Below are 27357 nucleotides of genomic sequence, written 5' to 3'. Positions count from 1 at the left end.
TGATCATTCACATAATCTTGTGGTTGCTGTGTACAATGTTTCTTGGGTCTGCTCACTTTATTTAGCATCAGGACATGTAATTCTCTCCAGGCCTCTCTGAAATCATCCTGCTGGTCATTTCTTACAGAACAATAATATTACACAACATTCATATACCACAATTTACTCAACCATTCTCCAATTGATGGGCATCCACTCAGTGTCCAGTTTCTTGCCACTACAAAAAGGGCTGCCACAAACATTTTTGTACATGTGAGTCATTTTTCCTTTATTTCTTAGGGATACAGACCCAGTAAAGACACTGCAGGATAAAAGAACATGCATAGTTTGATTGCCCTTTGGGCATAATTCCATATTGCTCTCCAGAATTTTGCATTGGATTGTTTGGATCAACTCACAACTCCACCAACAACCACATTTACATCTTGAATGAAAAGGGAAAATGTACCTAGAAATGACACTAGCTAAATAAAGGACCATGTCTTACCCTTTTCTATAACCCCATATAGTTCCAATCACAGCACTGGGTAAATAAATTAGAACATTAGAACATAGTACATACCTGCTGATTGCTTGGGGGACAGAAATTACTGGACTAAGTGACAGCCTTGGAAGCCATGGACTTTTGTTTACAACTATTTTTCCTGGATCTGCTTTGTCAGTATAATTCAACCTTGAATTTTTGGAGGGAAATATATGGATATTTCATCCTTGGAGTGCTTCCTATAGCAGATTTCAATCCTTGAGCATTCTGGAGGTAACTGGTCAGCATTTGAATTGAGAAAATTGAAAAGGGAGTCATAGATTAAGGGGAGGGAAAATATTAATATGATTGTTTATTGTGGCTAAATTATTTTTTCCTAGATCTGAATGGAGGCAAACTCCAGAGCACATCTTTTCCCACACTTGTGTCATCATCTCCTCTCATTCCTTTTCTCTTACTTTTCTTTTCCCATTCAGTCACAACTGAATTTCTCTACGCCCCACTAAGAAGATAGTGAAGGTTTTAGACAGAAATACATGTGACTGAGAAACAACTTCTAGTTACCTAGAGATGAAAGTGACCAGCTCCAATTTCAGCCCCTGATTGTGATTCAAGGGTGATATTTTTACATCTTGAATGAAAAAAAAAACTTAACTAGAAATGACATTAGCTAAATAATTTCTTGATCACTTTTATAAAGATTGTATTTTACTGTTGTAGTTGTTTTGTTGATTAGTGATGTTTAACATTCACAACCCCATTGGAGAGTTTCTTGAAAAAGACACTGGAATGGTTTGCCATTTCCTTCTCCAAATCATTTTATAGATGAGGAAACTGAGGCAAAGAGGATTAAGTGGTGTGCCAGAGACAACTCAGCTAGTGATTGTCTAAGGCAGGGGTCCTCAAACATTTTAAATAGGGAGCCAGTTCACTGTCCCTCAGACTGTTGGAGGGCCGGACTATAGTAAAAACAAAAACTTTGTTTTGCGGGCCTTTGAGGGGGATAATCGTCCTCAGCTGCCGCATCTGGCCTGCGGGCCCGTAGTTTGAGGACCCCTGATCTAAAGCCATATTTAAATTCAGGAAATCAGTTTTCCTGACTCCAGGCCCAACACTTTATCCACTGAATCAGCTATAGTTTTATTTTTATTCAGGCCCAGGATTTAACACTTTATATTTTATCTTTACCTGAACTCTTTTTGAAGTTTGACAAGTGGAAAGTTGTTTATGTTCCTTCAATCAGGAGAATAAAATTGAAAATAAAAATCTCCTGACCTATCAAAAAAGAAAATCAGGTCTGATTTTGCATGACTTAATGCAGCTGTAAAAATTATGACAAGGCCATAGACACAGGGGCCAAAAGAAATGAGTTCAGCCAAATAAAAATTTAATATTTAAATACTTCAATGGATGTGTGACCTTATTGAAATGGACATATGGACATTATTTCCAGTGGTTCAAATCATCCAAGCAAACATTTATTAAAAGGCCTAGTCTGCATCAGGCACTGTGCTAGGTTAGAAATTCAAAGAATGAATCCATCCTTTTCATCTGCTATGACTATTGCCAATGTCCTCCCATAATTCTTCCATTAAGGTATCCATCCAACTTGTTTTAAATGTTCTGGCACTTGTCTTTTTTATTTTTTTCTTTCATGTTTACTACCAACAACTATGGTCTTTTAGACAATTATTGGATTGGTAGTCATAACTCATTTGTTTATTAGCACATGTTAAAAAAATAAGATCACCAGACTCTAATCAAATCTATATTTTCAAGCAGAAACTAAGGAAGTGTTTATAAGGCACATACTATTTCTTAAGCTTTCTGCAAGGCTGTGTGGAGGGATACAGAAATAGGTAGAATATGATCCTTCCCATCAAAAGTTTACAATCCAGTTGGAGAAATAAAACATTCCTAACCAATCTTCTTGGTTCTGGTCTCCTATTTTCATTATATCCTTCACATTGCTGCCTTATATAATCACTCTAATGTTATTCTAATCAGTTACTCTTGTACCAAAAAAAAAAAAAAAAAAAAAAAAAAAAAAAAAAAAAAAGACTAAAATGGAAAAAAAAAAAAAAAACATCTTTAGTTGTTTCTCATTGCCTAGTGAATAAAGAATAAATCCCTCTTGCCATTCAAGGATCTCTGGAATCAGAATCCTCTCTTCCTGAACCATCTCTCTCCTTCAAAAAACAAAAAACACACCACACACACACATCACAGAATCATATAATTTAGATATCGGGTGTGGGGGTTCCTCTTCAGTTCTCATTTATTAGAGACTTTTCCTAAGATAAAGCCTAAATATGCCTGCCTGAAATTACCATTCATAGTCTCTAGTTCTAATTTCTGGAGACAAGTAGAACAAGTCTAACCTTTCTTTTAATCAATCAATAATCATTCATTAAATGTCAATTATGTACCAGGCACTTGCAATACAATACAAAGAATAAAACAATTCTTAATCTCAAGGAGCTGACATTCCAACAGGAAAAAAAAACAACCAGCATATATGTACTAGTGTATGCATGTATGCATGCATGCACATTGAGAATAAACATAGAGAACAAATTCAAAGTAATTAAATTCAAAATAGTTTGAGAAGGCACAAGCAATTGGGGAAAATCAGGAAAGGCTTTATATAGAAGGTGTTTTACTAACTCAGTCTTAAAGGAAAAGAATTATACAATGAGGCGGAGGTGAGGAAAAGTACATTCCAGGCATAAGGGAATGGCTAGTACAAAAATAAAAGTTGCAATGTCTAGTTCAAAGAAGGGGGTGAAAAAGACCAATTTGGCTAGATCAAAATGTGGGAGGGAGAATGATAAACAACAAAGCTGTAAAGTTAAGTTGGAATCAGGTTGTGAAGGGCTCTAAAAGCCTTCATAAACTTGAAGAGAGTTATCATGTCCTTCCTGAGTCCTCTCTAATTCAGGCTAAACATTTCCAGTTCCTTCCACTTATCCTCATATAGCCTAAACTTGAGGCCCTTCAATCACCTTGATTATACTTCTCTGGGCCCTTTCCAACCTATTCATGTCCTTCCAAAAATGTGACATCAAGATCTAAAGAATATTACAGATAGTATCTGAATAGAGTGGACCACAGCAGAAATATCACTATAATTGTCTTATGTTTTAAATATACAGTATTTTCCTGCCCTCATCCATATCCTGCCCTCTTTCATCTCAATGACTTTGCTCACTTCATTCTCTGTCTCAGCAATGGATTTCCTCTAAGTGACAACTCCCACCACAGACACACAGACAGACAGACACAAAACATGTATATTCTTTCACCTTCCTTCCTTCATAGCACAGCTCAAATATCACGTTGTTCCTGAGCCCTGAATCGAAAGTTCTCTGTCTTTCCTCAAATTTCTCATAGACACTCCTTTATATCAAGTATTTTCTGCATTGTTGTCCTTATTTTTAAACATTAGGTTAAATTATAAGTGTGTATCATATCTTTGTTTCACCAACTCTTAGCTTGGTACCTTGCATATAACAGCTGTTTGATATGTTTATAAAGCTAAGTTAAAATTGAGTAAACTTAATGGAATTAACAAAATACTGTGGAAATAAGCATGGGATATTTATGAAACAATAAGTTGATTGAATTGGATAGTTTATTTATGAAAGAAAAAGAAAATAAGGTTGGAAAAGTAGGGTGCCACTAGACAAAAGAATTTTTGATTGGGGAACTGGAAATCATTAAAGATTTTTCAATAGAGAAGTGACATGATTAAACAGGTGAAATGGTGTTTTAAGAAGATCATACTGAATAATACATATGACTTCCCACAAAAATTGTTCTGAATTTCCATTAAAATAATCAAGGGATGATGTTTCTATAACTTCCATTAGTAACTTATTACAATGTTTATTATTCTTATGCTCAAGAATTCTTCCTTATATCATTTATATCTCATTTTGTCTCTAGTCTTTTGGAATTACTTAACAATGCTTCAGCTACCTTCTCCTTCACTACCTTTCATAAATTATAGGCAATAAATTACTCTTTAGAGCCAAATAATACCAATTCCCTCAATCCTTCCTCATAGAGTTTATTTGCCAACATTTAAGGAGCAAATAGTCAACCATTAAAGTGGCAATGGTCAATCATTAATGGGCAATGGTCAACTATTAACTTATTTTCAACTTTAGGACTATCTTATGACTAGTCTTAAATGCTCCTTTATCACTCTAACCCTTTGTCATTTATATTTGAGTTTAAGAACAGATATAAATATAAATAAATTCAAAAATCAAAGAAGTGGAAAACTAGGTTGAGCCAATTTCAAAAGAAACTGTTGAATACCAGAGAAACAACATTTTCCAGTGTAAGGGATCCAATGGATTCAACTAACCTACCCCACTTAAAATAAAAATAAAAATGAATTCTTTTGTCAGGTGAGGATAACCTATCAGTGAAAAAGACTAGGCATTAAGCAATCATAGACTTCAGATTAAAAGGCAAAAACATGTTCCTGATAAATTCAGAAAAAATTGAAAACTATTAGACAAAATGGAATGATACCATTCAAAAAAAAATGTGCAGATTAATTGAAAAATAAAAACAGATCCTTTGAGTTTTGTTTAAAAAAAAAAAAGCAAACAAATTTGAAACTAGTATTCCATATCTGTAGCTCAAAGTGCGAGTCTTTGAGCTGAAGCCTTTAAGAATGAATTCCTTGGAGGAGTGGAGAAGTCAGAAGAGTCCAGCCTCAGTCGTATCTATTTCCCCTCTGCCAGAGGAGGAATTCATGTATTCCAGAACAAAGATTTGAACATTTTAATTGCCATTCTAACAAGATGCTTGAGTCTGCAATAGCCAGTGGAAGTGTCTGCATTGGGAGCTTTCTTCAGACTGACAGACCCAATGAGAAAAGAAAGTTTCAAAGCCCTACTAAGAACCTAGCAGAAAAACTACACCATAAGTAAAGACATTTTGAGGACTTTGGCAAAAAGACAAGCAAAAACTGTCAATTTCCCCATTTGTCACACAGACCCTCTAGTCATACTTTCCCCCAGATAGTGCTTATAGTAGTGAGGAGAGTGTATCACTGATTTTGGTGGGGTGGTAGGAGGGGGATATTTGGTACCTATGGTTCTGATTATCCTGCCACCTTATGTTGTTGTTCAGCGATACATGACTTTTCATAATCCAGTTCTGGGTCTTCTTAACAGATACCAAAGTGGTTTGCCATTTTCTTTTCCAGCTCATTTTACAGATGAGCAAATTGAGACAAACAGGGTTAAGTAAGTTGCTCAGGATCTTGCACTTGTTCAGTCATGTCCAACTCTTCAGGATCCCATTTAGGGTTTTCTTGGTAAAGGTATTGAAATGGTGTTTGCCATTTTGTTCTTCACCTTTTTCACAGATGAGGAGATTGTGGCAAATAGAGGTAAACGATTTGTCCAAGGTCACACAACTAATAAATGTCTGAGATCAGATTTGAACTTGGGAAGACGAATATTCTTGACTCCAAGCCGGGCACATTGTGCCACCCAGCTGCCCTGGCAAATGCCCCTTTCTAAAAACTTATAAAATCTGGCCATCTGATTGATATCAACTGATAATCATGGGGGAAGCACATCAATAGGGACTCATGAGCTATATTATTAGAAAGACACTGTCAATACCACAAGGCTATCTCTAGAATGCTCAGCCAAGATATAATCAATCAGCTTTGGGGACCCAGCTTACCATCAAAGTTGGTTGGGGTTCAGAGAGTGGTTCCTGAGAATGCTCTTATTGGTATAAAAAACATTAAATGTTACAGGTTTTTTTTTTTAAATAAAGTACTAAAAGTCTCTTGATTTCATTTTTTTTTTTACCTTTAGCATCATCATCATAGATTTTTATTTCTCAACATCCTCTATAATGGATAGGATCAAACAAATTTGAATTCTGGAAGTCTTCCCTTTTCAACTGAATAATATCTATTAAGTACTCACAACATACTACAGCTTGTTTCTGGAGAGTAGATTTTATCAGAACAGTAATGCATCTCATTCATTTGGACTTTCATTTAAACTGATTTAACCAGTCCATCATTAAGGGACAGAAAATCAGCAAATCTATAATAACTTGAATCTTTTTTTGTTCCAATCTCTATTCCTACCCCACCTCAAACAAAAATAATCTACTTCCCCTACTGAAGGGACTTCAGCTTTCAAAAGTCATCCTTGATCCCTCCCCTTTCAGGCCTCCACTTCTATACAGTAGCAGTGGTAAAATAAACAACGATGTGTTGAATTTTGTTTCTCTTTATCTATATGACATTTGTGTCATCACTGGAGCTCTAATCCATATTCAGGTCTTCGTGTTTGGTGTGCACTAATATGTAAATTATCTAGCCAGCTGCATTAAGCAGCATTTGTTTGTTCTATTTCTTTTGGCACTGCATAGAACTGAATTTCTGCCAAAATGGGGCTGCTTCAGGGAACACTAATGCTGTAGGAGGAAGTTTTGAAAGGAAACGCGCATCCTAAGTCTTTACTCTGTGAAACAGCAAAATCAAAACAACCTTTCTGTTTACTCAAATATCGGTATTAAGAATGTAAAATAATGTGTTTGTTAAAATATAATGAGCACATTTGCCTCCCTCCAGGATGTTCTGTTTACATGAGTTTTGGAAATGAGGACACAATGCTGGGGGAGGTGGTGCATTTTTAGACTTGGAAGGAGACTAGGTGAAACGAAACAGGGGCCAAATCCAGAAGTTTAAAGGATTGGGGGTGGGGTAGAATGGAAATCAACATGGCATATTAATCTCCCCATAACACATGGCATTTACATGCATTTAAATTTAGACAGCTGTGGAGTTTAAGTGTTAAAAAATTGCATTAATGATGTGTAGAAGCTATGTGCTTGTGTTGGCAGTCCTTTCAGTCTTCCAATCTGACACTTTCTTTTTTTTTTTCCTTATCCAGAAAGCTAATTTCCCCTCTTTTGTGAGGAGTAACTGTTTTCACACTGCTGCTTACCCAGCAAGCCTCCTTATTGTTTCATGGTTAATTATCTTCTTTAGCTTCACCTTCCCCAGCAAAGGGAGCAGGACTACTCCTCCCTCCCCCTGGCCTCCACTTCCCTATCTCTGCTCTAATGAAAGCTGGGTTTTATGGATGCACTGTGTAAATAAATGCAGGGTCTGATCAGGCAACATAATAAATGAGTTCCTAAAATTTATGGAGTCACAACTCATCTAGTAGGTAAATAATAGGGTGAAATGGTGGGTTTTTCCTAGTGTTGCAATTTGGGGGGGTGGAGGTTTAGGGATGTAGGACACAAATGGTGGCTTAGCAAAGAACCCACTTTATAAAACACACTTTTCATCCAAACAGCTCCAAATAAACATAGACTTATCCTTTCTGAGATTTTCCCCATGCTTCCTAAAGATAGACACAAATAATTGGCCAGGGTACTTTGCACATGGTAAGCAAGTGATAAATATTTGGTGAATTGATTTTATAGATATACAATCACCTGACATTTCATTGCCCTGCTGTACACACATGACATTCACTAAAAAAAGAAAAAGTCTAAAGTTGTAGGGGCTAAAGAAGGATACTTTCTTAGATGGAATCTACAGAGCATCCACAATTGCAAATGACCACTAAATTTCATGTCCATTTATAGGTGACAAGTTGGTCCCAGTAAATTAGCTGGACTTGTATATGGAGTCACAAAAGTACTATCAGTTCCAATAATTTGCCCAGGAATTCACAGTTTGACTTCTCTAGAATGCCATGTTAGAAAGTCATTTTCAAATGACTAAGTGTTATTGTTAAATTCCTGTTAAATACAAGGCAGTATGCTATTTGATGGGGATTCAAAGTCCAAAAGTGAAAAAATCCCTGCCTTCAAAGAGCTTACATTTTAATGGAAGAATAGAAAGTACCCAGAGACAAGATAAGTGCAAGGAATATACAAAGTCATTTCAAAATGAAGAGGGTGCTAACTCTTGGAAGGATCAGAAATGTTTGCCATAGGAAGTAGAACTTCATCTGGGCTTTGAAGGAACATATGAGAAGGTGAGAGTGGAGGAGTCAGTAGTTAATGTATTCTAAATAAGTAAAAGCATCTCTGCAAAGGAATGGAAGCTAGAGAAGGTGAGAACCAGGAAGAGCCAACAGGTCAAATTAAAGTGATTCATGTATGAATGAATGAATGAATAAAAACATTATCTGTTAAGCCCCTAACTATGGAACAATCACTAAGAACTGGAGATACAAACAGAAAAAAAAAAATGAAATTGTCTTTGTTCCCAAGTGCCAAAAGTTTATTTGTGGGAAGAGATCCTGGGATAAATAGGATAAGAACCGGGACTCTTTAGGTGACTTATTAGTATAGGTCACATGATAAATGTCTGTGGTCTGAATTACAAATCAGCAGGACAGGTGATAAGGCCTAGAAAATTTTAGGATACAGTGGTCAGACAGATGGCAAGTCCTGATAGAATCCCATCTCACCTGAAAGCTTTTAGTTGGTAATTTTCAGCTTATCTAGATAATGTAAATATCTTTTTCTTTCTTTCCCATCAGGTAGTCTCATGGATTTTGAGAGGTTCAGGGTTACTGGGGAAAGGCTAAAAAAAAAAAAAGACCAAATTGGAAAATGCTAAAAATATGAGAACCATGTTGTAAAGGGATTTAATGTCAAACTAAGAATTCTGTGTATAATTCTAGAGACAATAGGAAGCCACAGTAGATTTTTGAGTGGATGTAATATGAATTGTTCTCTGACCTGATAGCTTTTCAAGTCAAGAGTGTTGCTGCATTGTCCATGGCCTTTTACCTAAGAAAGTGATATTCTGAGGTTCAAGCATTGGTTTAATGCACTTCTCACTGGAAAATAATATTGGGTGACTAAAATGGCTCCAAATTTCTAAGACTCTATTTTGCTCACTGAAACACTGATATTTTTCTGGAGAGAAGACTTATATTTCCTTAAGTTTAGGTTATTAACACATATGAAATTCCTGCATTGAGTTCCTAGAATTTGAAATCTTCAAGATTTCTATACCTAGGGACCTCAAAAACAGAATTTTAAAAATTAGAATGAGAGTCAAATAGGTGGAAGGCAGCTAATTTCTTTATTTTGTACCTGTCAAAAAGTGAGATTCAAAGTAAAAGAAGCTAATTTTACTTCAAGACACAAATTTTTGAGTCTAGTTTAGATTTCAAGATTCTAAATTTTTTTCCCCTTTATGATCTCAATGAGAAAATTTCCCAAAAATTTTGGTGATGTTGAAATCCCACGGATGCAAATTTGCTAATCTTGTATACAAAATTTCCCTAGAAATAAATAGGAGAAACTTTTGTTTTAAAAACAAAACTCCCAGATTATATTCAGTTCACTTAGCATCAGTTCATTGCAAGTTCAGTCTTGCAAGAATTTTCTGAAACTATTCTACTCATCATCTCTTAAACACAATTGTATTCCATCACAATCAACATACCACAACTTCTTCACTTATTCCCCATTTGATGGGCCTCTTTTAAATTTCTACTTTTTATCACCACACAAAGAACTACTATACACATTTCTGTACATGCAGATACTTTTTCTCTTTTTTTTCTCTTTGAGCTACAGACTTAGTAGTTGTATTGCTGGGTCAAAGGGCATGTAATTTTATAGTTATTTGGGCATAGTTAGAAATTGCTCTCCAAATTTGAGAGCTCCCAAAGCCACCAATTTTTTCACATCTCTTCTAGCATTTTTTCCCTTTTCCTTCATCTTTGCCAATCTGATAGTATGAGATGGTATCTCAGAGTTGGTTTAATCTGCATTTCTCTACTTAGTATTGATTTAGAGCATTTTTTTCATGTGATTAATAATAGCTTTGATTTCTTCATCTGAAAATTGCTTGTTCCTATCCTTTCATCATTTTTCAACTGGAGAATGGCTCTCATTTTATTTTTGTATAAATTTGACTCAGTTCCCTTTGTATCTGAAAAATCCGTCCTTTACCAGAGAGAGTTGCTATAAATCACCCCCCCCCCCAAAGAATGCTTACTTCCCTTCTAATTTGGGCTGTATTATTTTTGTTTGTACAAAAGCTTTACAATTTTATGTAATCAAAATTATCTATTTTACTTCCTGTAATCCTCTTTAGCTTTTGTTTGGTCAGAAATTCTTCCTTTATCCAAAAATCTGTCAGGTACATTTTTCCATGTTCCTCTACTCTTCTTATGCTATCACCCCTTATTTCTCCATTTTGACCTTATCTTGGTATATGGTGTGAGATGTTGGTCTATGCCAGTTCCTGCCAAACTGATTGCTAGTTTTCACAGCAATTTTTGTCATATGATGACTTCTTACCCCCCAAGCAAGGATCTTTAGGTTTATTAAACACTAGATTACTATGATTATTTACTACTGTGTATTGCGTGGCTAACCTACTCCACTGATCCATCACTCTATTTTTTAGCCAATACCAGATTGTTTTCATGATTATCACTTTGTAACAGAGTTTGAAATCTGGAAGTCAGCTATCTTTCTTAATTTTTTAAAATGACTCTATATTCTTGACCTTTTGTTCTTCAAGATGAATGTTATTACTATTTTTCTAATTCTATAAAAGAATATTTTGAATTTGACTGATATGGCACTAAATAAATAAACAAGTAGAAATGTCATTTTTATTATATTAGCTTGGCTTACCTATGAGCAATCAACATTTCTCCCATTGTTTAGATGTGTTTATTTGTATGAAGTGTTTTATAATTGTGTTTGTATAGTTCCAGGATTTGCCTTGACAGGTAGATTCACAAGTATTTTATATTGTCTGCAGTTATTTTAAATGGAATTTCTCTATCTCTTCCTGTTGAGTTTTTTGATAGCATTGAAATGCTAATAATTTTTGAACATTGATTTTATGTCCTGTTAGCCTACTAGAATTGTTTATTGTTTCAACTAGTTTTTTTTAGTTGATTCTTTTGGGTTCTAAGTATACCATTATATCAGCTGCAAAGAATGATTGTTTTATTTCTTAATTGCCTGTTTTTATTCCATCAGTTTCTCTTTATTGTCTTATTCTATACCTAGTAATTGTAATACAATATTGAATAATAGTGATAATAATGAAGATCCTTGTTTCACTCCCAATCTTATTGAGAAAGCTTTGAGCTTTTCCCCATTACTGATAATTGCTTGCTTTTAGTTTTAGATAGATGTTACTTATCATTGTAGGAAAGGTTCCATTTATTCCTTAGATTTCTAGGAATTTTAATAAGAATGAGTGTTGTATTTTGTCAGTCTTTTTCCGTATTCATTGATATCATCATATGATTTTTATTGGTTTTGTCATAGGGGGAATTTTCCTAATATTGAGACAGCCATATATATATCTGGTACGATTTTTGGGATATATTGCTATAATCTCCTTGCTAGTATTTTCTTTTTTTTAAAAAAATTTGCATCAGTATTCATTTTTTTCTTTCTTTGTTTTTACTCTTAGTGGTTTAAATATCAGGTTCATATTTGTGTCATAAAAGAAATTTGATGGTACTCTTTTACCTATTTTCAGTTCTTTGAAGATAGTATGATCTGGGAAAAGGAGCAGTTATTGATGTCCTGGTCTGGAATCTGATCCTTACCCAGGAAGGGACCCTGAATCTTTGGGATTACAGTCATATTAATTCTCAGTGTCTCTCTTCCTTTGGGTGCCCTCTGGGGTTCTACTCCTCCACTAAGTATTCCTCCTTGCCCTGGAATTGCATACCAGAAGTGGTATGGGCGATTTATCTGGTACTAGTATCAGAGTTTCCTGTAGTCTCCTTCTGACCAGTTTCCAAGTCCGTGTTTGGCTTATTGCTGCTCTGTCTCCATCATCCAGCCTCACCACTGATGTTTCATCCCCACAGGATCCAGGCTAACCTCCACCCTGCTCCATGTCACAGATCTCTCTTGCCAAACTCCTAAAGTTGTCTTGGGCTAAAAGAATATCTGGCTCTGACTCTAATGCTCCAGAATTTGATTTGAGGCATTGTTTAAAATTGCTTGGAAAGGAACATTGGGAGAGTTCAGCTGAGCACTTTCTCTCCTCTATCACACTGGCCCTCAAAAAAACTTCATCCTTTCCATATTTCCTTATTACTGTCAAAGGCATTATCATCTTCCCAGTTCCCCATGCTCTTTACTTTGGTTCCACCTTTGACAAGACCATGAAACAGTCCATGTACTCAACAAGCACATATTCTATTGAGGGTGACTACCATTCTTTCCTGGTTCTGCTTCTATCAGTCTGATCACTTCTCAGTTTCCTTTGCTGGTTTTTCATCCAGGTCATGAACAACCTAGGGTTGGTACTTTCAATACCCCCATCCCCCAGAACCATGTCCTAGCTCTCCATTTCCTCTCTACTACTTCACTCTGGGAACCCATATTGTCAATTATTGCTGAATCACTGTCATGATTCTCAAATCTATTTATCCTAACTCCTGATGCTGCCATCTCAAACAAGATACCCTATTAATAACCTAAACCAATTATGTCCAAAATGAATTCAGTGGTTGCCTCTCAAAAAACTTCCCCCCTTCCGGCACTTACTCTATTGAGGATGACTACATGTGCATATAAAAGTATATAAAACAAATACAAGTATGCACCATAACCTTGGAAACAGCCCCTCACCCAGTATAAGAGCCAACTTATGCTTCACCAGCAATAAGGAACATTAGTGTCATTAAATTTACTACTTATGTGCTCCCTTGGGGAGAAAGAACTGATAAAAGGTTGTGGGGACTAATACATACTATTCATTGGTAAGGTAACACTAACTCTCAATACAGATGAACCATATTATCTCATGCCTGGGGTTTCAGACCTTAGCAGTTTGACAAATTATCTCTGGTAGTAACAGGGACAATTGCTATTCTGAATGTCTACTCAGAGTCCTGCTGTTTTTAAAGTTCAGTTTGAAAGGTGGGAAGGAAGGGAAACTTGTTGAATTCTAATCTCTCTCTCAGGGAAGCATAGAGGACTGAAATGTTATGGAGATTTATTTGGCTTCTAGATGTCAGGATGTTCTAGAACCTCACTTGGCCTTTTTTTAAGTAGAAAGCAGACTGTGCCCTTTTATCCCTAAGGTAGGATTCATGTTAAGATCTTTATCATAATGGCAGTGAAGGGAAGGTAGAGGGAATACACAATCATTGCCCTGGCCAAAGTGATGCAAAAATGACATTTGGGAGCATAGAATACCCTGTCATGTCTCCTCTTGTCAGACAAAAAGGCAACCACAAAGCAACTAGAACAAATGCCAGAAAAACGTGCCATAGAGCCAGATGTTATCATTAGGAAAAAAGCCTCTTATACAACTTGGCATGTGGGTCTATCATTGTCATCCAAATAGGCTTACAATGTGGTGATATAAAGAGAATATCACCATTTCAAGATTTTGGATTTGCTATTCAAGCTAAACTGAGATTATTATTTATGTTTTCAAATCACTTTATTTATGACTCAATTAAATCCAAATATTGCTGGAGAGTGCCTGTTTTTGTTTCAGCCCTCCTTTAGAAATTTTTGTTTTTTAATTCCTTTTTTTACTCCATTATACTGCTGAGCTTAGACACTTTTTCTTCAAAAGGTGACATGACTCTTTGGAGATGCAGAACAGAAACTGAAAGAAGAAGTAGGGGGAAAAAAGAAAATCAATTTTTCTATTCAGTCTTCTCTTGAATTATTCTGAAGAGCTTAATATGCTAACATATAACATCCCTGTCAAGGGAAATAAAAGAAGTTCCTATGTTAATGAAAGTCACTACAGTAGATGTATTTCTTTAGTCACCTGTGATAAAACATAAAATCAGGGCAAAAAATAAATTTGGCTTCTTTGCATGTTATTAAAGGGAAAAAGGGCAATACTGTGCCCATCATGGTTACTTAGATGATCATCTATCAAAACATAAACTGATCTTATGAAAGCATAACCTGATGCTTGTTATTCTTATTCTTTCTGCCTTTAATACTACTTAACCAATAGTCATTATATGTAAGGGACTGGAAAGAAATTGTACTATAATTAATTCAAAGTATATCACCACTTCTATCCCCCTCCATATTTTTATTTTTGAGGCAAACTTGATTAAGTGATTTTCCCAGAGTTACAAAGCTAGTAACTGAGACTAAATTGAAACTTGTTCCTCCTAATTCTAAGCCTGGTGTTCTATCAACTTCATCACCTAGATGTCTCTCTTCCATTTTTAATTCCAAATAGACTGGAATCCATAGCCATTACTTTAGGAAAATTGCACTTTTCAAAGTTTCTAAGGACCTTTATTTAAACTAAATCTGGTGTTTTTTTTTTCCTTAGTCCTCATTTCCATTGATCCTTGTGAGCCATTGAATGGTACTGATTACTCATTTCTTCAAATTTTTATCTATCCTGACTTTCAGGCCATAATTCTACTCAGCTTTTTCTCCTATCTTTCTTTCTTCTTCTGGCTACTTTTTTTCTCCCAGTTCTCACTATTTGGACATTTTCTCGACAGTTCTGTGCTTAGCATTCTGCCTTACAGGTTATAACTTTCATCACTGTAAGTAATACATTTTAATTCAACATTTGTGGAGCACTTGCAAGATACTGTAGAACAAAAAGATAAAAATATAGTTTCTGAGCTTAAGGAGTGTCCATTTTGCTTGAGGAAAGATATTTGGAAAGTCCTAAGAAGATCTGAACTCCCAACACTTGGGTTACAAAGCTAGTGTCCAGAACCTCTTCATGACTCTGTGTAGTTGGCTACCATGTCTCCAGCTTTACCCTTATTTCTATCTGTTTCCAATATATCCACTTACACATTTTGAAGTCCTGTCAAAATCAGTTTAAATCTCAAAGAACTTTATTATCTTTCCTTCCCAATCTACTTCCACTTCCCTTTAATCTCAGTTTTATCAGTAGCCACGCTATCGTTTTCGTTCCAAGTTAGCAATTTTGGAGTCACTTTGAAATCTTTCCTTTGCCTTTCTATCTAAAGTTACCAAGAACTTTAGTTTTTTAAAATGTTTCCTCAATTTGTCTCTTTTTTTAAACAATTTTTCTGATAGTTAGGTTCTTGTCTTTTGTTCTTGAAGAATACCAAAATGACATCACTATGTTGGACTCAAGCTACAGTATGTCTGACTATGGATGATCATAACAATAGAAGCTCAGAATGCTCAACTCTCAGGCACAGATATCTCCAATCTAAATGTTCATTTGAACTATCTCAAAATGTGCACATCTCTCCTTTCTTTTTGCTACAGCAATTCTACTTAGCTCACAAAACACAGGACCTTCTTTGATGTGGGCACACCATGCAGGGAGATCCTTTGCCAGTGTCTCTTATGACTACAACTAATATCAAAATTCTACACAGAAACCTTGATAATGTGGTTATATTGCTTGTTTTTGGCTTCCGGGTGAGCATTTGCCTTGTGTGAATTCTCTGTAAAAAAACAAACAAACAAAAAAAAAACGTTTTTAGGCTCAGCATTAGAACAACATGGCCAGCACATCATAGTTGTGCTCTCTGCAGTAGAGCTTGAATGTTTATCAGTTTAGCTCAAGAAAGGACACAGTCCTAATCTAAACTTCACTTTTTTTATTTACTCTTTTGATTATGACACTCCCTTGCACAAGATTTATAAAGACTTCTCCTTGGACATTTTTTCCTGTCCAAACTCTTTTGCCTGGCTTTCTAGGTTTCCATAAAGTAACCTCACGATTTTGTCTGACTTTATTGACTACACCTCTCAACATATAGTATAACCTAAATTCAGTCAGAAATTTCCTAATTCCTTTCCAGATATTTTCCCCCATTCCCTATTGTTCCTAACCAGTAGCGTTTAGCACTTAATTGTTCCCTAGTTCATTGGTGTATGTGAGTTTTCTCCACATCACCTAGAATATCTTCCATAGCACCTAGCATAATGTGAGACCTGTGATTTTCCTAGTATGGAAGGATATTCTTGAGAATGAAGTGAATAATAACCCTTATGCAACTTTTTCGTAATGATAAGGCTCAATGTATACACTATAGCATTTAAAATACTGATTTATGAATTGGGTAATAGTATTAGACCCCTTTTTCAGATGAAGAAACAGACTCAGAGATGTGGTGACTAAAAATCATATAAAACTCCCTCTAGGGCTAATTTAATTACCCATTCCCACTCCCACTGGCAAGCCAGGTAGCATAAAGGCAGCCAGTTACTTCTACTCAAAAAGGGTTAATGGTAGGCTTGAGGGCTAGGATTTCTAGTACTTTTGCTCATGAGTCCTTCATTCAAACTATCTGTGCCTTCTGTGATTATATTTTTTGCAGTGAAATAAACTATATCAGGAATGAACAAGAGAAGGATAAAAAGTTGCTCGTAATATATACACATATATTACCACATTTGTTCCTTGAAACAACCCTGTGAAGTAAGTGCTATCATCATTCCCATTTTATAGATGAGGAAACTAAGGCTAGAAAGGTTAAATTACAGGCCCAAAGTCACAGAATTGGTAAATACCTGAGGCAAGATCACAGGTCTTTTTGAAGCCAATTCTGTCAGTTTCTCTATTATATAAGAACTTTAAGAATTTATATGGCTGAAAATGTCATTCTCAAGTCAATCTGGCCAAAAAGCAAGCAAGGCTGGCTCTGGGAAAAGAGAACTATTTTCTTAGTGGAACCTGCCAGAATTCATGTTTTCTGCAGGCATAGGAGACCTCAGAGGAAGAATTTAATTGAAAAATAATAAATAGAATACCTAAGTAAATGGTTTTTGGCAATATGGCAAGCCTCAGGGCATCTTTCTATGTAGAGTGGCGCTACTTTGGAGGTTTCTGTCAAAACTCTACAGCTTTCTTTTAAAATAATTTTATCAGTATCTTTCAGTTTTGCATTTTGTATCTTTTTTCCCCAAATGTATCCCTTTCCTCTAGCATTACCTTCCATTCAATCCATCCAGAAAGATACACATACCTAGAACAAAGACTTTAAAAGGAAGGAAGAGAAGAAAAGTAATTCAGCCAAATGAGTCAACCCTTCACCTAAGATTGCCAAAATTCAGATTGACATATTACAGTTTCCTCCTCTATAAAAAGAGGATAATAATAGCACCTACCACAAAGGATGGTTGTGAAAATCAAATGAGATAACATGTAAAGTAATTTGCAAAACTTAAAAGTGCTATATAAAGCTAACTATTATTATTAATTCCAATCCAAGTTTTGAGTTTTTACTCACATTATTCTGATTCATAAATTCTGCATTTCTGCCAAGAAGGTTTTTGGCTACTCACCATCCCCTGTTCTCATTTCCCTCCACACCTCCCTTTTAAGGCCTTTGCTTATGTTCTTCCTGATAACTATTTCTGCCTGTTGAAATTATTCCTTTCCTTCAAGACTCAACCCAGGCACCTCTTCTTCCATGACACCTTCAGCTCATTTGAATTACCAATTGAGCCTTCAGTTTTGCAAAGAACTGTCTCTACCTATTCTATCATGGATTATGGTAAAAACTAGATTCTACTTCATATCCACTAGACTGACAAAGTTAACAGAAAAAAGAAAAATGGTAAATGCTGGAGGGATTATAAGAAAATAGGCACATGAATTAATTACCAGTGGAACTACAAAATACACGAATCATTTTGCCAAAATAATTTGGAAATTTGCCCCAAAGCTACTAAACTGAGCACAGCCTTTGACCCATGATATTCCATTCCAAAGAAAGAGGAAAAAGCAGCCCTTTTAAACAAAAATTTAGAGAATACTTTTTTTTTTGTACAAATAATTTAAAAAATACTTAATGTAGTACACTTTTTGTAGTGGCAAAGAATCAGAAACTGAGGAGGTACAGAGATGACTAAACAAATGTTTGTATATGTTGGTTGATGAAATTCTTTTATGTTTATGTTATATAGAAATGATGAAGGGGATACTTTCAGGAAAAAAAAACCTATGGGAAGATTTTTATGAATTGATGTTGTATGAAATGAACAGCACTAGAAATCCAATTTTTTCAATAACAACAATATTGTAAAGACAAATAATTTTGAAAGACTTAGAAATTCTGATTAAGAAGTAACTAAGCATAATTAATTCCAGGTATCTCAAAATTAAACATGTTATCTACCTTCTAACAGAGTTTATAGACTTGGAGACACATCTGTAAAAGTATGTATATGTATAAATATATATACTTTATGTATGTGTGTGCATACATGTGTGCATATTCACACAATTAAACATTCATTCAATTATGTATGACATATGCATTATACATGTATATATCCAATATGGTCATTCTGGGAGGATTTATTTTGTTTGATAATATGTTTGTAATAGTTTTTCCCCTTTGCTTTCTGGATTGATATGGGGCTGGGGAGAACAGAGATTTAAAAAGAAAATAAATATTTGAAAGAATTTCAGATTTAAGAAAATTTCTACTCATGGTGGTATTACAGGATTACTGTGGTAAATACTATTATGTCTGTTTCACAAATGAGGAATCTAAAGAAATATTCAGGATAGTTACATATCTAGATCGATCTGGGACTTAGATTTAGGTACTTTCTCTGATGATTGTTCCTTAGGCATAAACTATAGAGCTCTATAAAAGAGGACCTTAATAAACGTTTGTTGAATATTTATCTCTCTTTAGTATCCCAAGGGAGCCTATTACTCTGCTCTTACATATGCAGAATTTCCATCTTGTACAAAGAGAATTAGATGTGATTATGAGGCTGAATCTGTATAGTTCTTCAAAGAACATAAGGTGTCCAATGCTTCAAAGAGGTCAAAATGAATAAAACTGAGAAAAGGTCTTTGGATTTAAGAATTAAGTGATCATTAGAAAGAATAATTTGAAGGGAATAATTTCACTTGAGGTTGGAAGTCAGATTATGAAAGATTGAATAGTGAATGAGAAGGAAAAGAAATAGAGACCACAAGAGTAGACAATTTTTTTCTATGAATTTGTTTATAAGAAGAGATTATATGATGTTAGTTTGAGAAGATGATAGTCACTTTTTTATGTTCTTAATGGTTCAAAAGATCTAGGTATGTTTATAGGCAGCAGGAAAGGATTCATTAGAAAGGGAGAAATTAAAGATCAGAAGATGGAAATTGATTGTGGAACTAATTTTCCAGAGGCCATAGGAAGAAAATGGGATGAAGAACTTGAAAAAAAATATGGAAAAAAATAGAAATAAAAATTTCACTATTAAAACAAAAAAGAATTAGAGCAAAGTCAAAAGACGGGGGGAAAAATAAAAGTTTAAAAAAATCTACTGTCAAAAACAACTATTCTAGAGAACAGGGTAAAGTATAATAATCATGAAAATTCCATAAAAATGCAATAAAACAGAAAATTTGAATTTGACATTTCAAAAAATTGTACCCCAAAAATTTTAGAACCAAAAGACTAACAAAATTCATAGACTTATCTAAATCAAATTACAACTTAATCAACAAATTAAAAGGTATTACAAGTGTTTAGGGAGACATATTTTAGAGACTCATAATGGGAATTACATAGGACTACATTTAGGTTACTAGGTAGAAAAGAAAAGATTGGAACACTGTGCAGAAAGGAAAAGAAAAATGGGTTGTAAAAAGAGTAATTTATTCAGCAAAGTAGAACATAATTTTACATTGTATATTTTTAAAAAGGACCTTTAATGAAATGTGTATTTCCAAACTATATCAGTCAGAATTGTTTAGCTAAGCAGAGATTTTGAAGGTAAAAACAATGAAGAAATACACATTATAAACATGTTTTCTGGCAAAGTAATGTAAACTCTTTAAGAACTGTTACTTTTTCATGTTTTTTGTTTTTTGTTTTTTTTTTATCTTAGTATGGACTTAAATAATGCCCACTGATTAACTGGGGTGGGAGGAGGGAAAGGACTTTTAGAACAAATAATTTAAACAACTCAAGAGGTCTCAATAGAGATCTTAAAAGAGGTCAGGTGTCTATACCCTAACAGGAGGAGAAGAGACAAAAATAGTCCTTCACAAGTCCAAAGTTCTCTAAGGGTCCATTAGGGAAGGAAAAGAGATAAACAATTGGCTTAAGTGTTTTTTTTTTTTTTTGTTTTGTAAAAACGATGCTTATATATAGAAAAAAATTCTAGGGAAGGAGAGAGGAGAAAGTAAGAGACACTGTTTCATAAAATTGATCTGCTAAAGAAGAATATTATTCAAATACAGAAAAGAATATAAAGAAAACAGAGAATCTCACTGGCATCCTTCTTATCTAGGCCAGACAAGAGAAGTTTTTTCTTTTTTTAAGTGAATTTTATCTATGTCTCTATCCATATGTTAGCAAAACACATTCTATATGTATAAAATTTAATGCAAATCAATATAAATATGTATATATGTATATATATACACATAATATACACATATATGTATATATATTTTTTGTTATATAAATATGGAGGAGCTAGGTGGTTTATTGGATGGAGCACTTGTCTTAGAATCAGGAAGACCAAATTCAAATGTGACCTGAAATACTACTAGCTGTGTTATCCTGAGCAAATCAGTTAACTTCATTTTGCCTTAATCCACTGAGAGAGAAATGGAAAACCACGTTAGTATCCACTCTATTGTCATTAATAAATGACTGTTTTTGACCATAATCCATGTAACTGTATCACCTCTACCCAGCATGATTACAGAAGCAATTCATTCTTCTTTCTATTTTCCACTGTAAACAGACTGAGACTCACCAAACTACAATTATTTTGATCATTTGATGAGTGTTCTGAGCTCTATAAAACTGGCAAGAGAACCAGAAAGAATGGTAGCTAGAAAAGTATAGAGTCTTGCTAGTTGTGAGGAATGCTATACACAAATTCAATGTCCTTAAAAGGACATTACAAATAGGGTCATATTTGATTTGAAAATTTATGGCAAAAAAGTTACTCTGCAAGGAAATCTTGGTCATGATGAATGCAACAAGGTCATACCCTTATGCTAACCATTTTATTTCAGTCTGTCTGATCCTAGAATAAACAATGGAGAACTGTTATTTATTGTTAGAAAACACTCTCCTTCCCAATTAGAAAAGACCCAAGGATGAAACCCTACACATATTGAGGTTCATATGGAAAGAAAGTAAACTTGAAGCATCATCTCATGTTTTGCTCACCTTGGCTTTTATTCTGCAAAAGTAATTGCAATAGCAGCATTAAAAGTCATTGGAAGTTGAAACTATTTGTCAGATTCATTGCCTGCCTATTAATCAATTTGGAAAAATGCATTATTAACGCATCATAAGTACCACAAACTGGCCTTCAAAGTAGAAAAAATTCAAATATAAACTTTGAAAAACAGGCTTTTTATCTACATGCCCGTAATAAATGCAACTATCTTAATTAATATTTATTGGATTCATGCACTTATATTGATCACTATTGCTAAAAAAGGATTCAATCAAATGCTATTGCCTTTAATTACATTATTTTAGTTAATTATATCACTATAGACACATAACTTCTAAAAAGTAAGCTTTTGAGCTTTGAAAATATTCTAATTAGTGTCATATTCTTTCATAATCTGAAGATAGATGTTCTATGATTCAATTCAATAAAATTTTGTAAATATTTGTTAAAAACATCTACTCTGTTTAAGGCACTGTACTAGGAATACAAAAATGAAAATGTCATCAAAGAGCCTCTAGTCTAATGATGAGAGAAGAAAAGGGGTGGGGTAGTGGTGATTGATATATAAAAAGTAAGCCTCATACTGGGTAGAATGTAACAGAGGCAAGAAAATATGAAAAGAAAGAGTCCATTGGAATCTAGAGAAATCAGAGGCAGCTTCATAGAGGAAGTGAAAACAGAGTTGGGCCATGAAGAAGCTAAAAAATTTCAACATTCAGAGGAATGAATGAGTTAAAAATAAAAGAGAGAATCTATGTAAAGGTGTGGAGGAGGCTGATGATCCTGCCTAGACTGGGAAAACTCTTATATTATTGAAGGGAGAAATGGGTTGAGGATGATGCAACAAATGATATTGTGAAAGTAGAACTGAAAAGACTTGGCAATTGGTTAGGAGTGAGTGGTTTAAGAGGAAAGTCAAAAATGGTTCTGAGGTATCAAGCAGAATGGAAGTATATGACTCAAATAAGAAATTTTAATATAGAGTCAAGTTTAGGAGAGAAGTTAATGAGTTTAATTTTGTACATCTTAAGGTTTAAGTGGCAGCAGGAAATCAAGATAGAAATGTCCACCCAAAGGGCAACTGGAAATATGGTGCTAGAGTCAGCTCAAGAGAGATATAATGAATCAATATATTGATTTTTGGATTCACATGCATACATGTGATCATTCGGATCATCACAATACAGAATATTGGCAAAAGGAAGAGTGGAGAGAGCAAAAGAAGGAGGGGAAGGGAAAAGAGATAGAAATAGAAACAAAGAGACAGAAACAGAGGAGTGGGATTTAGTGATGTAAAGTAGTAAAAATAGTGGAGTTGAAGTCAGGAGGCTTAATTCAAATTTCCCTCTGACAATAATTAATTCTGTGACTATTGGAAAGTCATTTAGCCTTCTAGATCTTTCATGCCCTCATTCATCTATAAAATGATGGAGTTGGGCCAGATGACTTTTAATGTCCCTTCTTTTTTTGAATCCTATGGACCATCTGTCTAACCATTTAGCATTAACACATTGGATGACTGAGTTGGAATTCATAATATCATGACAGTCTAGGCTTAAATTATTAAAACAATATTTAACAGAGAAACATGAAGTCCTTCATTTTAAATGTAAAGTCCAAAATTTCAACTGTTCAAGTATAGGATGTGAAAGAACTTACCCAGAAAATACATTCCCGTGAAAACAATCTCAACATTGTTTTAGACTACAAACTCAATTTAAGTGAAATATGGTAGCTAAAAGCCTACATTAATAGAAGCACCCTTAAATCAAGAGAGATCCCTATCTATCTTTCCTGAGTGACATATCTAGGATATAAATATGCCAATAAATACAGCAAACTATTAGGAATAGTTATAGGATCTCTGATCCAAAGTGCATCTATGATCTTACTGGTATTAATGTTCCTTGCAAAGATTAATACTTTAGTCTGACAATCTAGGCAATCTTTTGTTCTTAGTTTACCATTAGCTTAACACAAGGGATTGTCTAACATGCTAGGAGCTTTCCTTGATTTCTCTGGACTTCTTGGACAATCTATGGGTTGTCCATCAGTTAGTTTTCATTCTCACAAAGAGAGTTTCCCATCTTATTATTATTATTTTTAGTAATAGTAAAGCCTTTTATATATGCTCTCTTCTTTGATCCTTGCAAGATCCTGTGAGGTAAGAACTATTATTAGCTCCATTTTACCAATTAAGAAATTGAGATCAACAAAGATAAAGTGACTCCCCTAAATTCACATGACCAATAAATATTTGAGGTAGGGTCTGAATTCAGGTCTTCCTAACTCTATGTCTAATGTTCTATCTACTTCATTTTCTGGCTGTCTAAAATTGTATGTACACATGAATCAACCAGTTATGGGAAAAAGGAAAAATGGGCACCCAAAGGAAATATTTTCCATTATTCTGTTCTATAGTGCTTTTCAACCTGGTTCATTTTTAGAACAAAGTTTATGTTCTTAAAATGTTTATTTTTGATTCAAACCTATGATTTCAATGTTCCAACTTAGAACGCAGACCATAAGTGAATCATCATTTGCCAGTCTTAGATTTGACTAAGGACACTGAGAGATTATGTGGTTTGCCCAAGATCATATTCCCAGTGTACCACAGAAGCAAAAATTGAATCCATTTTGAGGCTGGCTACTGTGTCATGATACCTTTCTTTAAATGTTAGTAAATCCTGTGCACATGTATATATGCACATGCACACATCTGCATGTACTTTTTATGAACAGAGTTTTCATTGCATCCCTCCTTGCCACCTAGAAGCACTGAGGTCAGAATTGCTAGAGCCAAAAAGCTGCGTCAGTGAATGAACTACCCAAGTTGCATATAGACCAAATGCCAGATGCGTGTACAGCTGTCAAGCTCTTAATGTAGCATGTCTAAAATGCATCCATATCATATGGGGCACTACTAGAAATTGTCCTGCCAAGTTGTAAATTCTATCATAGAATGACAAGCTCTTATTCTCCCCCACTTTTTTAAATGGAAAGACTAGTTCAATTATTTATTAGCACTTCCTTAGAGTATAATGTCACCACAGACAATATTTGAAATTAATATACTATTTGATTAGACTGATTGATTGTTCTTACAGCTGAGGATTTTAACATTCATTAACCATGCTAACCAGTCATTAGTACTTCCTTTATCAGCAAGCAAAGAATAAACAGAAATTCTAATAGAAATTCATCACAGAGAATGTACTCCATACCTAAGCAAGTGTTATGACTGCTGGTGTATTAGATTAACTGCTATAATATTGGCAGCATGAAAGATTTCTGTTATAAAATTTAAAAATTATCCTTTAATTAATGTTTACTTTGCAACTGGACTATTTTACACTTAAGTAGGCTATACAGATAATCTCTTACATATCCAGTATAATAAAGCACTAATGGATATTTTATACCTAATATGTTTGTGTGTGATCCTTTAACTATCAGTATGAAGAAGGATTGGGGACTTTTTATGCTTCAGACAAATCTTTTTTCCCTACTACTAAAGAATTAAAATATTGAGACCTGTTTTTTTTCCAAACTGTTGAAAGAATTTCTGATTCATATTACAGAAAATTTATAATGAAGCTTACAATTAATAAATGTAGAGATGTATAAAATGAACCCCAAAAAAGCATTTATTTGGAGTTTATTGGAAAGCTAGGTGGTAAGGTATAGAGCACCAGCTCTGGAGTTGAAAGGACCCAAATTCAAATTCAGCCACAGACATTAAGTAGCTGTATCACCCTGAGCAAGTTGCTTAACCTTGATTGCCTCAATTTCCTCATCTGTAAAATGAGTTGGAGGAGGCAGTGTTAACCCACTCCAGTATCTTTGCCAAGTAAACCCCAAATGGAGTCCCAGAGAGACTTGATTGAAATGAATGAACATCAAAGTGCTTACTATGTGGAAAGGACCAGGAATATAAATAAAAGGGCCCTATTCTTGGGGAGTTTACATTCTAATGAGGTAGACAACATTTATGGGAGGTTTCAGCTGTAAGTCAATGGAAAGATCCTGTAGCACTGTCATTTCCACTGATTAGATCAGATCCATTTCTAACATTGAACCATTTGAAAATGCCAATGACTGATCAATGAGAATCTTTTCTGAACTTTCAGTGATTTTGACTTCTGAGAAGGCAATCATCTAGTCACTTTTCTATAAAAGTTGATTTTTTTCATGGTATTGGCAGGAATAAGTGGGAGGGACACTATTCTCCACCAGTCTTAAAGGAAATAATGGTCGAGCTGTTGCTGGTGCTTTGATTTCGCTGGTTTGTGCTGCCTTTTGTCTCTCTCTCAAATTTCAGCTAAGAGGTCTGGCTTGCCAGCTGGGGGGCAACTGCTCAGACGCTGGTCAGGTTGCCTGGCTCTGCCCCATGGGGACTAGCCATGTAGATTATTGTAGGGACTATGCTACCTCTTGTCATTGCAAGTCCCAGGGCTCTTGGGGCTTAGGTGCCCCTTGACAGAAGTTGGTCAGCCATTGGTGGTGGTGGAGAGATTGTGGAGGACATTCTCCACAGAGCTGATGATAGTCAAAGGGCCAGAATGGAACCAGGGTCATGGAGTACATTGCTATTCTTTGGCTTCATTAGCCTGAGAATCCTGGGCTGTTTCCATCATGGTCTGAGGAGAGATGGTGGTCAATGTGCTGGAAATAGTTTATCTGCCTGGTACTTGCTACCTCTTCTCTCTCCCTCAAAGCTCCCCAGCTGCTTCTGTTAGGTGAACTTGCCCCTATACACCTAGACATATATATATATATATATATATATATATATATATATATATATATATATATATATATATATATAGAAGAAAGAGGCAAGATGGTGCACTTGGTACAGAACTGACTCTGAGGCAGGAAGTCCAACTTCAGGTGCTTCCTTAATACACCCGGTCAAGCCACAGCCTTTGGCAATTCTATCAACCTCTAACAGGTCAGTCATTTATTCTTATGGACGTAGAGGAGACCCTCCCCATCAGAATCTCCCTATACTGATGAAATCTCAGATTGGGTCAAAAAATTTACCTGGCATATGCTTAATGTTGCCTCCCTACTATGGGATAAAAAATAGGCTCCAAGAAAAGATAGAATGCACTCTGGGGGATACCCCCACACAGAGCAGAAATGCAGCCCACCTACACGGTCCCATTTGGTAAGAGAAGTGTGGACCATGTTTCCAGGGCTGCCCATGCATATGCCCAAGTAGGCTACTATGCCCATATGCATCTCTTCTTACTCATCTGCTTGGATACTTTCCAGAAGTAAGCGTGTTTCAAGTGGAAATCTTTTTGCAAGGTAATGCAGTGTCTATGAAATAGTTCCTGAAGACGTAGGTTTGAAATCCTTCTCCTCTCCCCTCAACACTCTTTTTAACCCAAAGCAAGACAGAAGATGTCAGCCTCAGTTTTCTCATCTGCAAATTGATAATAATCGTTTCACCTACCCCATAAAGTTGTTGTGAAGTTCAAATGAGGTAATGAATATAACATGCTTTGCAAATGTAAGTACATACAACACTTCCCAAAAGTCTCAGTGTAGTTTTAAGCCATTAATAATTTTAAACTATGAAAACTTAAAACTGAATGAAGACTTTTGGGGCACCCTTGCAGAAGTGTCATTTGTTATTATCCAAGCAAGAGGAAAGAGTTGGGAGTGATTTTTCCCAACAGTGGCTGCAAAAAAAGCTGTTG

The 27357-nt window shown here is 35.0% G+C and overlaps 1 protein-coding gene across 4 annotated transcripts in view; it reads left to right on the top strand.

The window, feature by feature from the left end:
• AKAP6 (A-kinase anchoring protein 6) overlaps nucleotides 1-27357 on the top strand; it is a 560862-nt gene that overhangs the window by 522340 nt on the left and 11165 nt on the right. The gene's annotated exons all lie outside the window — the stretch shown is intronic.

This window comes from Sarcophilus harrisii, chromosome 2 (genome assembly GCF_902635505.1).
Source record: "Sarcophilus harrisii chromosome 2, mSarHar1.11, whole genome shotgun sequence".
NCBI classification, from domain to species: Eukaryota; Metazoa; Chordata; class Mammalia; order Dasyuromorphia; family Dasyuridae; genus Sarcophilus; species Sarcophilus harrisii.
The sequence above is the reverse complement of the archived record's forward strand: the minus strand, read 5'-3'. Positions and strand labels throughout refer to the sequence as shown.